The following is a 15,807-nucleotide window of genomic DNA, read 5'->3' as shown; positions in this document are numbered from 1 at the left end:
CAAGGACACCGATGGACCTCATCAACGAAGTGATCGGAAGCATGGAACGACGTTGTGCAGCCTGTGTGGCCGCGCAGGGTGACCACACGCCTTACTGATGCTCTTGATCCACTACAAACTCATTTGTCTTCTCGCCACACACATTGGGTCATTTTCAACTATGGTGAGTTTTGTCAAATAAAGGTGTTGGGACTGTGTGTTGTGTGTTTTCTTCTTCCCTTGCACACTTTCTTCAGGCAGGTGTCCACGTTTTGGATGCCTAGGATCAGCCAGGTATGTTTGGTCCATGTGGACTAGGATTATTCTATCTTTCTAGCAGTGGACTAGAATTATGCTATCTTTTTGGACAGCAGTGTATATGGCGTCCGTCCACTTTCTAAAAAATACAACGGGCAAATGTAGGCATGGGAGACAGCGTGACGTCATCCGTCCCCATAATTTTCAGGTCCACTTTTACCCCTGGACAGCAGTACAATATATACTTTAAACCCCTCACAGTTAGCCCCTGAGTAAGTCAATTACAGTACCATCCTTATTTATCACACTCATTAGTTCTTAACATATTTATCCATCAATCTTATCTGCATAAGTGACCCTTTCCCTTTAACATATCCAATTCGTAAGTCAATATTAGCATTTTCTTTGAAAATCAGATCTTTTATGTTTGGAGAAAGAAAGATAAAAATAATATGTTGTAAGGAAAGAAATAAAAAAAAATCGTATGCTTATTTTTCTCCCTCCCACCCAGACCATTGCTTTTTATTGATCGAGCATCAAAGTTTCCGGTCCCTAATTGGCTCAATCTTTTGAGCAGACGCGTAACTACAGAAGGAATACTCAGGAATCAAAAGAAAGAGAAAAATATATTAAAAAGACTCGTTTTTCCAATAACTTCCTGTCCTGTACTGCCTGCTTATTGTTTGTCTCTGTGGTCCCGCACCGTACAAAAAAAAACTGATTCTGCTGACTCGCTAAATGAGTGAGTCCAGTAGATCAAAGGCTATCGAGAACACAAGGACTAAAAAGCTGTGGGGTGTCCAAAAGATTGAAATATCAAACGAACAAAGGGACTGTCATGCGAAACTCTAGAAATAGGTTTATATTGGCATAATAATATTTGTAACTGAAATACTATAGTGAGAAGTAGTACTTTTCAAATTATGTATTTTTCATTTATAATTACATTAGGTGCTGAGTAACTATTAAAAAATTCAAAATAAATAAATAAATAAATAAAAATAATAGTAAAAGTAAACACTAGTGATACTGTGTGTTGTAGAAGCAAGGTAATTTCCTTTCTTAAGAGCCTGACCAGGACCGTGCCGTGGGGTGTCGAGCCTGACTTACTAAAAATAATACAAAATTTACCATTTTTCTTTTGCTTATTTTTCATAAGTGAAAGGAGATAATGAAATGCAATTCACAGCAATTATAGATAATGTTATTCTACAACAGAAAATATGAACCTCAAGAATTCAGTGTTGTCATCCACAGAAATTACAGTGTTACCAGAGTAACATTTCCTGCAAAATCCAAGTTAAGCGCAGTGACTAGGGGATCGAACTCAACTGCATACTGCATCAATTACGTATCATGTTGTTTTGGTATCTTGTGAACTACTTTTTTTAAATAACATGATTATTTAATTTTGATAACTATGTTAAAACTATTTCGTTTATTACAAACTAAATACAACTATTATTTAAAAAGTAGTTCACTGGATACCAAGACAACATGATACGTAATCAAATTCAGTAGAGTTTATTCCTCTAGTCACTTAGATTTTGGGGAAATGTTATTCTGGCAACACTGTAATTTCTATGGATGGAAAAATTCTTGAGGTTTATATTTTCTGTTGTAGAATAACATTATCTACGATTGAGGTAAATTGCATTTCATTATCTCCTTTCACTTATGAATAAACAAGCAAAAGAAAAATGATAAATTTTGTATTATTTTTTTAGTATGTCAGGCACTAAATTAAAAAGTTTCATTGTCATATTTGTCACCAATTTCAATCCCAAATAACACGAATAATTCTTACACTTCAAAATAAAGATCTTTATATGAAAATTTCCCCAGAACATATTCTCACATATTCAGTCAAACGAGATATTCGATTCACTTCCATACATTTGACTGATTTGAACCTCAAACGTGAACATTATGGGTAAGCTTCAAGGAGTACATGCACCATATATCAAATATTGACATTTTCTTATGAGTTATCATGGAATGTTTTCTTTAAAGTGGAAAGAAGCAGGGGTGCATCCACGCTATGGGGGTTCCACTACGTTCAGACCCCTCTAAAACTTCCTAACTCAACATACATTATATAATTTCTTTAATAAAAATCTGGCGGTTTTCGGCTATGAACGAATTAGATTCTAGAAGATCCGGTTCCGGAACTGGTTTTTCGAATCCAGTCTGGAACCGGTTCTTCGGATCCAGGTCTGGAACCGATTCCTAAGATCCGGTTTTGGAACAGTTTTTCGGATCCAGGTCTGAAACCAGTTCCGGTAGTCATTCCTACCCTAAACCCGAGCTGCTGGCAGGCTGTGAACAGTGTGCTAGATGAAATGTGGAAGCGACAGACAGGCGCCCAGGCGGCGGCCGCTTGTCTCATTTGCCTAAACAAACTGTGTAACTGGCAAACTCATTGGCTAAACAGGCAAACTGGCAAACTCATTTGGTTCAACACCCACTGGTGGACCAAATTGTTTTTCTGGGGGGGGGGCACAAACGGGTCTGGGCGGGGAGGGCACAAGCGCGCGGTCCCCTTTGCAGTGTTTTGAAGGTGAACTTTGTGTCTCCTTTGCGGTTCTTTGGGGGCTTTCGGATTCAGGTCTGGTATCGTTTCCTAAGATCCGGTTCTGGAACCGGGTTTTCGGATCCTGGTCTAAAACCGGGTTTCCGGATCCAGGTTTGGAACCGGTTCTGAAAATCGGATCTCCAAGAACCGGTTCCGCCGGAACCGAAACTTTGTGGCCAACCCTATAAAAATATACTTATTTAGCAGAAAAGTGATTGAGTATCCCTGATCTTACACTTAATCTGTATTCTGTCTTAACTTCCAAAAACAGTCTACAAAGTGTCTCAGCAGTCACGACTGAACTGAAAAAATACAGCAGGTAGCCTTAGGCTGAGAATGTAGGCTTATATAAACAATGGGGGTGAGGGGACACTTGTCGCGGCAATTATCAACCACGGGCGCCATCCCAGTGTAAGCCATATTGAATTTAGCTTTAAATTTCTTAAATGGAAAATAAATGTGCAATACATGAAAGAAGGTTAGAATTTCCTCAGAAACACAAAGGCGAAGCCGGTTTTATTGCTACTTACATTGTGGAAAATCAACAAACAAAGAATTTTGTTCAACATGCTTCTTAATAATCATGGAAGGTTGTATATTTTAATTCAGAATCATGTTTCCCATGCTTTCTGATCTTAAAATGACCAACCTATTGTCGTCACACAAGCATGCTGTACCAAATATCTTTTTGGTTAATTTTCCACAACGTAAGTAGCAACAAAAGTTTTTAATTCTTGAATTTCAATAAACCGACTTCACACTTAAGTTTCAGAGGAAATTCTATTCTTCTTTCATACAACGCACATGTACGTACAACTTTGCTTTTTAAGAAATCTTGGCCATACCTTGATTTCGAAGACGATGTTCTGCCAACCGTGCGTAAGAAATTCAATACTTTGGGTCTAAATTAAGACCTCAATCGGACACAACAAAAATCCCTATTGGTTTGATGCAGGGGTAAACGTGAGGGAAAACGTGGGAGGACGTCGTTCCCCTACTTCCAAAAATATCTATGGCGTCCCTCCACTTCCTAAAAAATCACAATGAGTCAAGATAGGCACGGGGGATGGCGTGTGGTTCATCCATCCCCCTACATTTTCAGATCTACTTTTACTCCTGGTTTGATGTAATTTCAACTGTAGGTAAGGATATATGACTTTTCAAAGAGAGATGAGAGATTAAAAAAAAAAAAAAAAAACTTGCAAGCGCTTAAAAAAAAATGATGTTCGTCGTAAGGGCAAGATCTTTCAATCCGTCACCAAATGCTATACAAGATTTGCTGCTCTTTGCGTCTTGCTCCCGGTGGGGTCACTGGGTCGAAAAAGTTTAAAACGCTTTTTCAGGCCAGCCACCCTGAATGAAGTTTTCCTCATTCACACCAGGTAAATGCCGGGGTGGTACCTAACTTATAGGTCCTAGGTCGTTTCCTTCTTTCCCTTTTCCCGGATTGTGTGCTCGCCGAGGGACGTCATTCCTCAAAACGTGAAGGGCTAAATGGCCTTAGATGCCGAGAGTCCAGAAATCTGAATCCTAAATCCTCTTTGCGTCTTGCTTTCGAATTACTACTGCGTGATTTCAATAATGGTGAAATATATTTTTAGAAACAACGAGAGCGGCAGTGTGCAAATCAGTCGTGCAATCAAGCATTTTTATTTGAATGTTCGATAAACTTGCCAATAGGGACCCCATCCTGTAAGCGTCGGTGGACCACCTATGGGCAACTGGCGACGTCTTGTCAAAAATTGGCAGCCCCGCAGCAACGATTCGTGGTGGCTCTATTTCCGTTTTGAAAATTATACCACCAGCAGCTGAGACGCGAAGAAACGCCAATGAACCACAAAATTACTCCTCCAAAATATGCTAAATCGCCTATATGCGTGATTTGTTTACATTAAGATGAGTCTAGAAAACATTTTGAAAAAGTACTCCGGGGTGGGCGTGAACTACCAACCTTATGATTACTAAGCGTGTATTCTTAAGAATTTGCCACGGAGGCGATGCAGAAAACCTTGCTTGTAGAGCGATAAATCGTTCATGGCTTTTTAATTTGGCCAATCAGAGTGCTCCTATAACCGTGAATATTTGACGATAACCGTTTGGGATCAGATAAAATGCGTTCACCATGTAATTTTATAACAAAATGACACGCGTCTATTTACTGTATTTCATAGTTCTCCCATATTCACTTTATAATGATCGGCGACAGTTGCCATCTAGACTCATACAATTATACGCACTCATCTAAAGATTTTTCACTCCATGGTGTCTAGGCAGGGGTTACTCTTGACCCTTGGAGCTCACTTTAGGAATAATTCGTCAGGAAAAAATAAATATAATAATAAATGCATACACATGACTGGCGATAGTTCGTGTTGTTCCATTTGCGATTCTCCACGATGAATCGAAGGAGCGCGGACCAAAATGAAGTCCTCGCTGCTACGCGGTGGGAACTTCAACAGCCCGACTCTAGATATATTTTCCGGATCGACGAAGCCCTGTCGCCAGTGGCACACTAGGGGCAATCCTTCGATACGTCGCTATATCAACGATTGACATTTACCGGCAAGTGGCCTACTATTTGTTGCCGACGTTTAACCCTTTGGGGATCCCATGGTACAATCTGTACCATACGGGGTGTTTCATGGTACATTGCGTTATAACTCTCCTATTTGAGCTTTTTCGTCCGTTTTTCTTTTTCTTTCTTTCTTTCTTTTTTTTTTTTGTTTTTGTTTTTGTTTTTCAAGTCCAGAGGCATTGTAGAAGACATTACGCATGGTTTCACACTTTCCTGCGTCGAGACATAGGAGGTGATGACGTCATAATTCTAAAATATATATTTTCGTGTAATATTTTTTGGGGAGTTTATGTAAAGTATTTTTGGCGGGCTTAAACATTCAGTCCACCGAGTAGTATTTACCAGATTTTTTTTTCAGATTTCTGCGTTAAAAAAGGGGGGAACCAGAGGGGCTAAAAGTTGAAAAAAGGGATATTTTTACCCAAAAAATCCCGTTTTTCCTCATTTTCCCGCCTTAGATACATGATGGAGACACGTGTATACCGTCTGAAAGGCAGTTCTATTCTGAAGAGAATGATGTGCGACAAATGGCCTTAGGGTAATTAGGGAAGTGTCAGGGAATTTTTTTACCTGAGATCATGGTGTTTTACGGTAATTTGGGGCATGGTGGGAATTCCTGATAAAATTTCTCCCGCCCTTGGTATTCAGGATAGAAACTTGAAATTTGGCACACACATTCAGTATACCAAGTACTATTTATCAGATTTTTTTAGATGGCTACGTTCACACCGGGCCGCTCCACAGGGGCCCAAAGTGCGAGGGAAAAAATTCCTCCGAAATTTTCCCTTTGACATCATTTTTCCCGCTCCTGGTATATGGTATGAGCATGCAAATGGTACCATTTGATAGCCAGCTCTATTCTGAAGAGAATGAAATATGAACCATGATCCTAGGATAAATAGTGACGATGCAGTAGCTGTTTGACTGAAAGTCTAAAAAATAGCCCAAAAACCCCGGATCCGGAAAGTGTTAAGTCATGGGGGAAGCATCTTTATCCCTCTCACTGGTTACTGTTCATTTGCCTTAACAGCGTAAACCCAAGGAAATCTTTACCTTTAAGGTTTACTACATATTGTACAGAGGACCAGCCAAGCAGAGACAGAAGGAGGCAGGAGAGGATGCGGAGAGAGGAAGGATGAGTGTATTAGCAATGTCTCTCATTTATAACGTTTGCAAAAGCCTTTATCACATAATTGGGTGAGTATGCTATACGAGGTTTTCTTTGATTGTTAACAGTTTCCTGCATGTACTGTGCCTCAACTTGGCTACCCTATCCCCAGGTCAATGTGCGGCTTCCCTAAGAATTGATGCTGCTCCATTTACATGTACAGACCACACAATTTAGGTATTTGTAAGAGAAGTTTTAATGACTTGGCCCCCAGATCTCAGTGGCTGGTTTCGGGCCTTCTGCTTATTGGAGTGGAAGGCAGAGTTTTGTAGTAAGAAAGTAATCTTAAAATGCGTATGAGACAGTGATGCTACAATGAATTAGAAGTAAAGCACAGGCAGATGAACTCTATTATTCAACCATACTAGGAAAGATTGGTACTTTCTTCCCTTTTATCTTTCGTTGTTTGCCATTTCCAAAAAAAAAAAAAAAAAAAAAAAAAAAAAAAAAAAAAGTACGTAACAGAGAACATTCTTGAAATTGCTTTAAAGTCCAGAGGCATAATGCTCAACTTATGATGTTAGCAAATATAGTAAGTGATAATCTTAATAATCTTATATTTCGTGTTATTGCTGTTTCCAATATAAATGGCTTTAATTTTTTTTTGAAAACTATTTGAATAAATAAATTATTCTACGCTCTGACTGGCTTCTTCCCAAAATTACTTTCCCCATATTTTATTATTAATTGTTTCAAGCTTAAAATGGCTTTACTGATGTATCTGAAACTATATATATATATATATATATATATATATATATATATATATATATATATACAGGGTGTTAATGAACTATACAGACAACCTGCAAGAGGTGATTCCTCACATCAAAATAAGAGAAAAAGTTTATATGGACCTATGGCGAAAAGTCAGAGCTAGGGCTGCTCAAAATCGCGAAAAGCAAAATTTCAATAGGTCCTATTTCGAATTCCAGGAACCATGGATGGTGATTTTTATCAGCGTAAAGGAAGCCACGCATACAATCCAAAATTGCATATTTCATCAATTTTCAATAGGTGTAGAAGGTATTCCCTACAGGGTGTAATTCTCAGATATGGTTTCAGTAGAGTTTTCAGATATACACTGATTTCAAGAAGTGTCCAAAGTAGTCTGGAGGTAAACCTTGACAACAATGGACATCCAATGCTTCGGAGGGAAAGTGGAAGTGGTAGAAACCGGCAGCTCCATGAATAACGTGTGATGATATGTATTTCGTCACGGCATATTTCATGTTTTCTTCATTTATAAGCGTGAAAGAAAACATCGTACCATGCGAGTTCCCGAATACGAGAGACCATGCTGCTGACAATCCTTAACACTTCCGACATCGCGCCAAAGGATTCCGTGTTCATTGCTATTAAGGCTTATCGTTTGCCTACTTTGGACCAATCATAAAGTCAGAGCATATCTCAAAATTCGGTTGATGGCATGTCTGGAAATTTCACCCTGCAGGGAATACTCTGTACACCCATTGAACATTAATGAAATATGCATTTTTGGATTGCGTATGCATGACTTCCTTTACGCTGATAAGGACCACCATCTACAGTCTCTCGAATTCGAAATAGGGTCTCTTGAAATTTGTCATTTTTGCAATTTTTGGACAGTCCTAGCTCTGAAACTATGCACTTTTCGCCATAGGTCTATATAAACTTTTTCTCTTATTTTGATGTGAGGAATCACCTCTTGAAGTTTGTCGGTATAGTTCATTAACACCCTGTATATATTTGGGTGACAATTTTGGTGCCCTTTATTCCAAAATGAAAAGTATTCTCCCTGTGCGAAGAACGGACATTCTACTAGTAAATAAATAAATAAATGCTTTGACAGACCTCTTTCCAAAATCTATTTGTACAAGATCATAGACTAATTAACCTGACACTTCCTTTTGCTAAAAATATTCTAAGCAATCATTTAAAAATATCTATTTAGTCATGTTTCTACATATTTATCGAACTGTCAATACGGCCTCAGACACAATAAATCAACTATTTCAAACTTGTTAATTATAAATCAAGTATGAAACACACGGATATGGATTTATAATGAGTGTAAGCATTGTAATGTAACTGGAAAAACTATTACAACTGAAGCAATATCCGTGACTACTGCAGCTTTAATGGGAGTTAAATATTCTACCAGTACGAAGTCGATTGGTACTTCTATTAAATATTAGATATATACGAACGAAGTTTTAAGAGTTGTATGTTCAGATTGCTCAGCTGACATCTAGTGTCCATTTCATGTCCTCAATATGATGAATTAGTTAAGGTGGATCACTAGGTGTTCTTGATGCTATGCTAAACGTTGCTTGAATAGTGCAGCGTTGCCAGATAGTGTCGAGTGTTATCTGATGGCAGATAATAAAGGAAGCAATCATGGAATTTTGCTTGGATAAATTACTGAGGAAATTAGTTTTCGACCTTTGCCGCAATTCACAGCTAAGTTCCGCTTCTCAAACTGCAATGCTATAATCCTGGAATTTTCTTATTGTGACTACCACAGTAAACGTTCGAATGTGGCAACAACGCATTATGGCGCTCTGCGCAATTTTCTTCTCAATATCTATTTCCTTACATGTAAATTAATATTTCAATAAAATGTGAAATATAACACGAAAAATGGTCGAACAATATATCTATTTCGTAATAAGATCGTTACTTTAGAATACTTTTCACATGCAAATAAACATTTCATAAAACTGATCACTTCTAGTAAGATCTAGCAGCAAGTGCCATCTTGTGTGCTCACTGTAAAACTAATCAAATATTTTCTTTTATTTGTTACCTTTTTCGATATCAGAAGGCACAAGCAAATGAATCAGTGTCTTGTGTTATAGCTGAAACATAACTCTATCTTATAGTACAATATTTATAATATGTAACGTTTCATTGCGCAGTAGTTAAGGGAATGAGCTAAAATATGTAGTGACTTCCGGGTGGTGATCCACCTTAAACAAAAAAGTTTGAATTAGAGATCAGGAAGAATGTCAAACGGGATAAACAAATCACGAAATTAAATGAGGAAACTGTACAATTAAAGAAAAAATCAAAGCTACAGGCTATATTGAATTGAATCTTAAACAATATGGGCGCAACTTTGATAATCATAATAGACATTCATGGAATTCAAGAGCGCGTTTGTGAGAGTTTGAATGAAATTGTGATTAATATGGCACAGAAATTGCGATTGAATTGAAGGAACAAGATGTAGATGTCGTGTCGTGCACCGAACACCAAACAATAGTGGTAAAACAGAAGAAAAACAATATCTTACTGTTGAAGAGGCGATCAGTAACGGTGTTTGTAATTTGAGGGAAATTTCCCTAGTCTAGGGAAATTTCATAGGTAAATTTTGCAAAAAGGAAATTTTTCGATTAAATGTGAAAATCTAGGGAAATTCTCGCGCTGGCTGATTGACCAATATAAATTCTAAAAGTTTTCTTTGTTCTTCAGAAATAAAACAATAGCAAATTTTCTGTGTGTGTTCAAAATAGCATAATTTGCACCCATTGTTACCTGGCTGTATTTTTTTTCGTAAAAAAGCAAAAAGAAAAAAAAGAATAAAACAAACGTGGTTGGTACTTTCTTTAATATAGCTAAATTAATGTTATCATATAACTTCTGTCATAGGAATTCGACACTCAACAAACTAGGAATAATTTGATTAGGAGAAATTTTGTCAACTGAGGGACTTTTTTTTAAAACGGAAATCCACGAACAATGATTGGTGAAAGATAGATGGCTAAGTAAAAGGAATACATGATTGATATTTAATAATTTAGTTTCTAGAAATACGATAAAAGGAATTGAAAATTATTTATTTTATTGCTATGTTAGTTTGATCCTAATTCACCATTTGTGTTTCTTTTGTTGCAGATATATCATAGCCGCTCCATTAGAAGTTTACACCAAAGAGGAACAACTAGCAGTGATTCGGTTTTTGAGTTTACGTCCCACGATTATGCCGGCTAGACTAAAGGAGACGGTGATGATGAAAAATTAATGAAATGGGAATGAAGAAAGAAGGAGGAAACGGGAGAACCCCGAAGAAACCTACGCACACGGTGTTTGTTCACCACAAAGTTCACTTGGCACGAGCTGAGATCGAACCAGGGACCCCAACCACCAGAGGTGAACACTCTACCACTGAGGCACCGCGGCTCCTGATCCGGTTTTTGTGGTTGGAAGGTGTATCAGGGCTGCAATCCATCAGACTTTCAGCACAATACGGGAACAATGTCTTTCCCCAACGTAGTGTCTACGAATGGACTAAAAAATTTGTGGTCTTAGATGGTCGTCCGGTTTCTTCCTTGTGCGACCATTTTTGAATTTTTCAGTCCATTCGTAGGCACTCCGTTGCGGAAAGACACTGTTCCTGTTTTGTGCCGAAAGTCCTTGATAGATTGGGTCCCCTGACATACCTTCGAACCACAAAAACTGGATCACTGCTCGCTGTTCCTCTTTAACGCAAACTTTTAATGGAGCGGCCATAGGCGCCGACTTTGGGGGGTGGGCAAGACACTTTTGGCCCCCCAATATTTAAAGGTACTGTCCTCGCCTCCCCCCCCCCGTAATATAACATAGTTGAGGAAAAATTTAACAAAGAGGAGTAAGAATTTCTGTCATAAACTTGGTCGTACCTTTAATTCAATATTAGGAACAGCCTTCTTATTCGAGAGAAAACGCCACTTTCAAAGCTGTTTAATAGAGCACTGAAGCTTCAACCACCACTATGGCAGCACTTGCAGTGAAGTTCCCAAATTCTGAACTTGAATTTGTTTTAATGCCTTTAGGCAAATTTGATTTAGGTCGTGAATTTCACAGCGGAGCGGATGCAGCGAACCGAGATCTGCGGGGAGGGGAAAGCTGAATATGATATATTTATTCATTGTTTGGGCCCTCCAATATTTTCTTCAAGTCGGCGCCTATGGGAGCGGCCATGATCTATCTGCAGCAAAATGAAGACAAATGGAGGAATTTGGATCAAACTTTCATTACATGACCACAACAGCATAATAATAAAATAACCGAGGACAGAAATCAGTATGAACAATGTAAGAAAAAAAATATAGCTACATTGCGGATAATTTTTTTATTTATCCTCGTATAAAACAATTTTTGGTTTAAACGTCCCATGATTATGTACCGAGGATACAGGAGGTTGTAATAATGAGACGAATGAAGAAAGTAGAAGTAAACTGAAGAAACACAACAAAACTACCACATAACACTTGGCGAGCTCTTCTTCACCGCAACTATAAAACTTTCCATACTTATCTATAACATAGTGTGGAAATCTAAAATTAGCGCATGAGTTCAGTTGTAGTATTATCATCATGTTTTTTAATGCAAAAATAAAATAATATCCACAATCTTTATATCCGTCTGGAAATATTCTCATCATACGCATTTGTGCATATTCAGAAACCTATACATATATAACATAATTCCTCACATACTTTCATAGAGACACACACACACACACAAGATGCATGCATTGCAATCATTGAGGTAATTCTGACATATGAACAAATGTAAAATATATGCGCGTTAAGAGGAAAAGCAACCGGTTTAAAGCAAATAGATGAAAGGTCAAAGGTTGTATAAAATGTGAAAGGCCAGCCGGGAGGTAAGGTACGTTGGTTTTGAAATACAGATCGGAGAGATACTAGGTCGAGAGAGAGAGAGAGAGAGAAAGAGAGAGAGAGAGAGAGAAACACAGAACAAACTGCAAAAGATACAAGATTGAAGACTTGCATGAGAGAAAATGTAGAAATTATACAGAGTGACCATGAAGAATAGCCAAGACTGAAACAATTATATTATTAGAGTTCCAAACTATGCTATGCATATGTCAGAAGTCCTATAGAACGAGTATGTCCGTACATCGGTCCATCTGTCCGTCTGTTGACAGGTATCACAGCAGAAACGACATATCAAGAAGCAGATTTTTAAAATCCATTGAGCGTTCTAAGAATAGGGTTCCATCTCCTTTGTTCTTGTTTTTTTTTTTTCAAACAGGAAGAGGTCGAAATTATCCATTTCCGGTTTCGACGATTTTCGTCGTAGAACAAAAATGGTAATATATATAGCGACAAGCTGTTTTCTGTAATCGGTTCAGCTTCTCAAGGAAGCAACAATATGTCAAAACCGGAAGTGGTTGAAATTGACTATTACTTCCGGCTTCAATACTAATTTCCATGGTGCCAAAACAGTAAATAATATCGAGAAGCGGTTTTACGTAATCGATTCAGCGTACCAACAATAGATTTTGTATCCTAGTCTAATTCTCTATTCCAGTGCTTTTTAACCTTTTTTTCTCGCGTACCCCTGGACATAGTTCGCCATCCAATTGTGTACCTCTGAAGCTGTTTAAAAGAAATTAAATCCAAATGAACTTATTACACTTAATATACATATTCTGTTGATTTAAAAGGGGGGATAAATAGAAACCAATAAAAGAACAATCAGTGTGCCAATCAGAAGACTATTTACAGGAGGATAAACTGCATATCCGAAAAAATTAACATGGGAAATTTCAAAATTTTCTTCAGCTATGATCATTCAGTAAATATTGAAAATATGCTTATTTTTAGGATTACGTGTTCCTAGAAACATCTTCGCGTACCTCCAGGGGTACACGTACCCCCGATTGAATAGCACTGCTTTATTCAAACCGGAAGTGGTAAAAACCAACTATTTTCGGTTTTTAACGTTAATCGTCATAGAACAAAAACGATAGTAGATAGCCACAAGCGTTTCTTTTCTTCTTTTTTGCAAACGATTCAGCGTCTGAAGAGAACAAACATACCTTCAACATAATACTATCGAAACCAGGTGGTTGGAATTTACTACTTCCGGTTTCAATACCTCTTTCCATAGAATGTAAATGGTAATGGAATATTTTTTAAAAAAAAACGGCATTTGACAGATTCAGCGCCCCAAGTTTGAGTTTTGACTTGACTTTTACGTACCTGTTGAAACCGGAAGTGGTAAAAAAAAAAACTGCGTTTTATCGATTACAATACTGATCGCATAATGGATAAAATGAAAATAGCTAGCGACAAGCAGATTTTTTATATATATTCGGTACCAAAAATATATTTTATCTCTGATTGTATTCTTCCTATTACAAGCAGAAGTAATAGATATCAATAACCAAATTCGGTTTTAATGTTAATCCTCATAGAGCAAAAACAGTAAAAGATTTGGAATAATAGTTTTTTTTTTTATATATAGATTCAGCGACTGAGGAATAGATTCTACCTTTAATCTTACGTCTCTATTGCAATCAGTAGTTATCCAGAGTGTTTCAAAACAACACCGACAACGTTTTGGAGGTGATTCCTGACACCAAGATAAGACAAAAAGTATAGACCAACGTGGGTGCACAAATGCTTCCTTTCGGAGTTATAGGCTGCCGAAAACGTGAAAAAAAAAAATGAACTTTAAAGGTCCATAGCTCCAATACAATGGGACCTAAAGTAGTCGGGTCAACACTTCACATAGGAACTAGTATGTGCCCTATCGAAATATGCATACTTCAGAATCCTGCGGTACTTCCGCAACAACTTTTATGGAGGTAGTTGGTAAGTACTTCAAATTATATGTACGGACACAAACCCCTCTATAAAAATTGTTGCGTGAGTACCTTAGGATTCTGAAACATTAATTTTTGGATAGATCACATATTAGTTCCTACGTGAAGTCTTGACTCCACTTCGGTAGGTCCCATAATTTTGGAACTATGGAGCTTTAAAGTTCATTTTTTTTCATGTTTTAGGCAGCCTCCGAAAGAAAGCATTTGTACACTCAGGTTGGTCTATACTTTTAGTCTTATCTTGGTCTCAAGAATCACCTACCAAACGTTGTTGTTGTTGTTTTGAAACACCCTGTATATGTACTCAGTGTTCGAAGTGGAGAAAAAGCAGAGGCGATATGTTTTATTACGATTTTGACTTGACATACCGGCTATCTAAATGTTGCAATACAGTGAGAGTATGTTGCCTGAAAGATTGCATTTCTATTTACATAATGACTGAAAACCATTGGGAGCTTCTCTGTAGTTACAAGGGGAGACATGTAGAGGCTGATCCACAGCCAACTTTCTTTCTTTTTTTTTTTTTTTTTTTCAAATAATAAATATTCCTTTTATGTTGTATTATAGAGAATTATACATTAAAATGCTCAAAATCCGAGTTTTTATATTAACAGTTTCCTGTGGGAAAACTCCCCGACCCCCACTCCACTTAGAGGTATTCCAAACCTCAGAAGATCCGCTCCCCCCATAGCAGACAACCCCTGAATCCACCCATGCTCAAAACACCGACATTTATATGCATTAAGGCAACAAGACAAATATAAGAAAGAAAGCAACAATGCAATATAGTACATCAAAATATAAACTAGATTAACTTCTTTGAAGGCACCTCATTTTAAACACAAAAGGTAGAAAAAAGGTAACAAACATGTCGGTGTTCTCAACTTAGAAATAACTTCTACATAAGAAATAAAATATTTTTACGTGCAAAGCCCATCAATCACCACCGTGTACAAAAATGGATTTATTAAAGGTATTTTAGCATATACTCTCCAGTGATGGTATGTCTTGATCACTGAAAAACCAGAAGCGGTATGGCATACCAACGCATACCGTCTTACTCTGACCACTGTATGTACTACTTCAATTTTGAGTATTGAATTAACATAGTTTGATAATGTACCGTACTGTCACACTGTGAAACGAAATTTATTCTTATTAGGCATTCAAACAACGTTAGGCACAAATGTGGTAAATCTTATTGAACGGCTGTTCGTCCGTCCCTCGAGAGCAATGGCGTAGGGAAGGGGGACCCAGAGGGGCCGCCCCCCCAAAGAGGTCCGACAATGTACTTTGGTACTTTGATGTTTGTATTTTTTAATATATATTTTTATGTTTATATATTTTTTGTTTGTAATTTTTCTATATGTATCTATAACAGCACTTGCCCCCTCCCCCAAACACACATCCTGGCTACGCTACTGCTCGAGAGCTATCAGAATAAAAACGGTAAGATATAGTGAGATGCCATTTTTGGATTCTGTCTAAGAGGAAGTAATATCTCCAAGCCCACTACTTAGCTAATAGTACTGCAAAAATTCTGAACTGTTTAGAATGTATCTTGTTTCACCTCCCTATCTCTTCTCGTTCCAGAGTAATGCAGCAATGCATGGCATCCAGTGATGACGTTTGGTTCAAACAGCGGGCTG

This window comes from Thermobia domestica, chromosome 4 (genome assembly GCF_964235325.1).
Source record: "Thermobia domestica chromosome 4, izTheDome1.hap1.1, whole genome shotgun sequence".
Lineage (NCBI taxonomy): Eukaryota > Metazoa > Arthropoda > Insecta > Zygentoma > Lepismatidae > Thermobia > Thermobia domestica.
The sequence above is the reverse complement of the archived record's forward strand: the minus strand, read 5'-3'. Positions refer to the sequence as shown.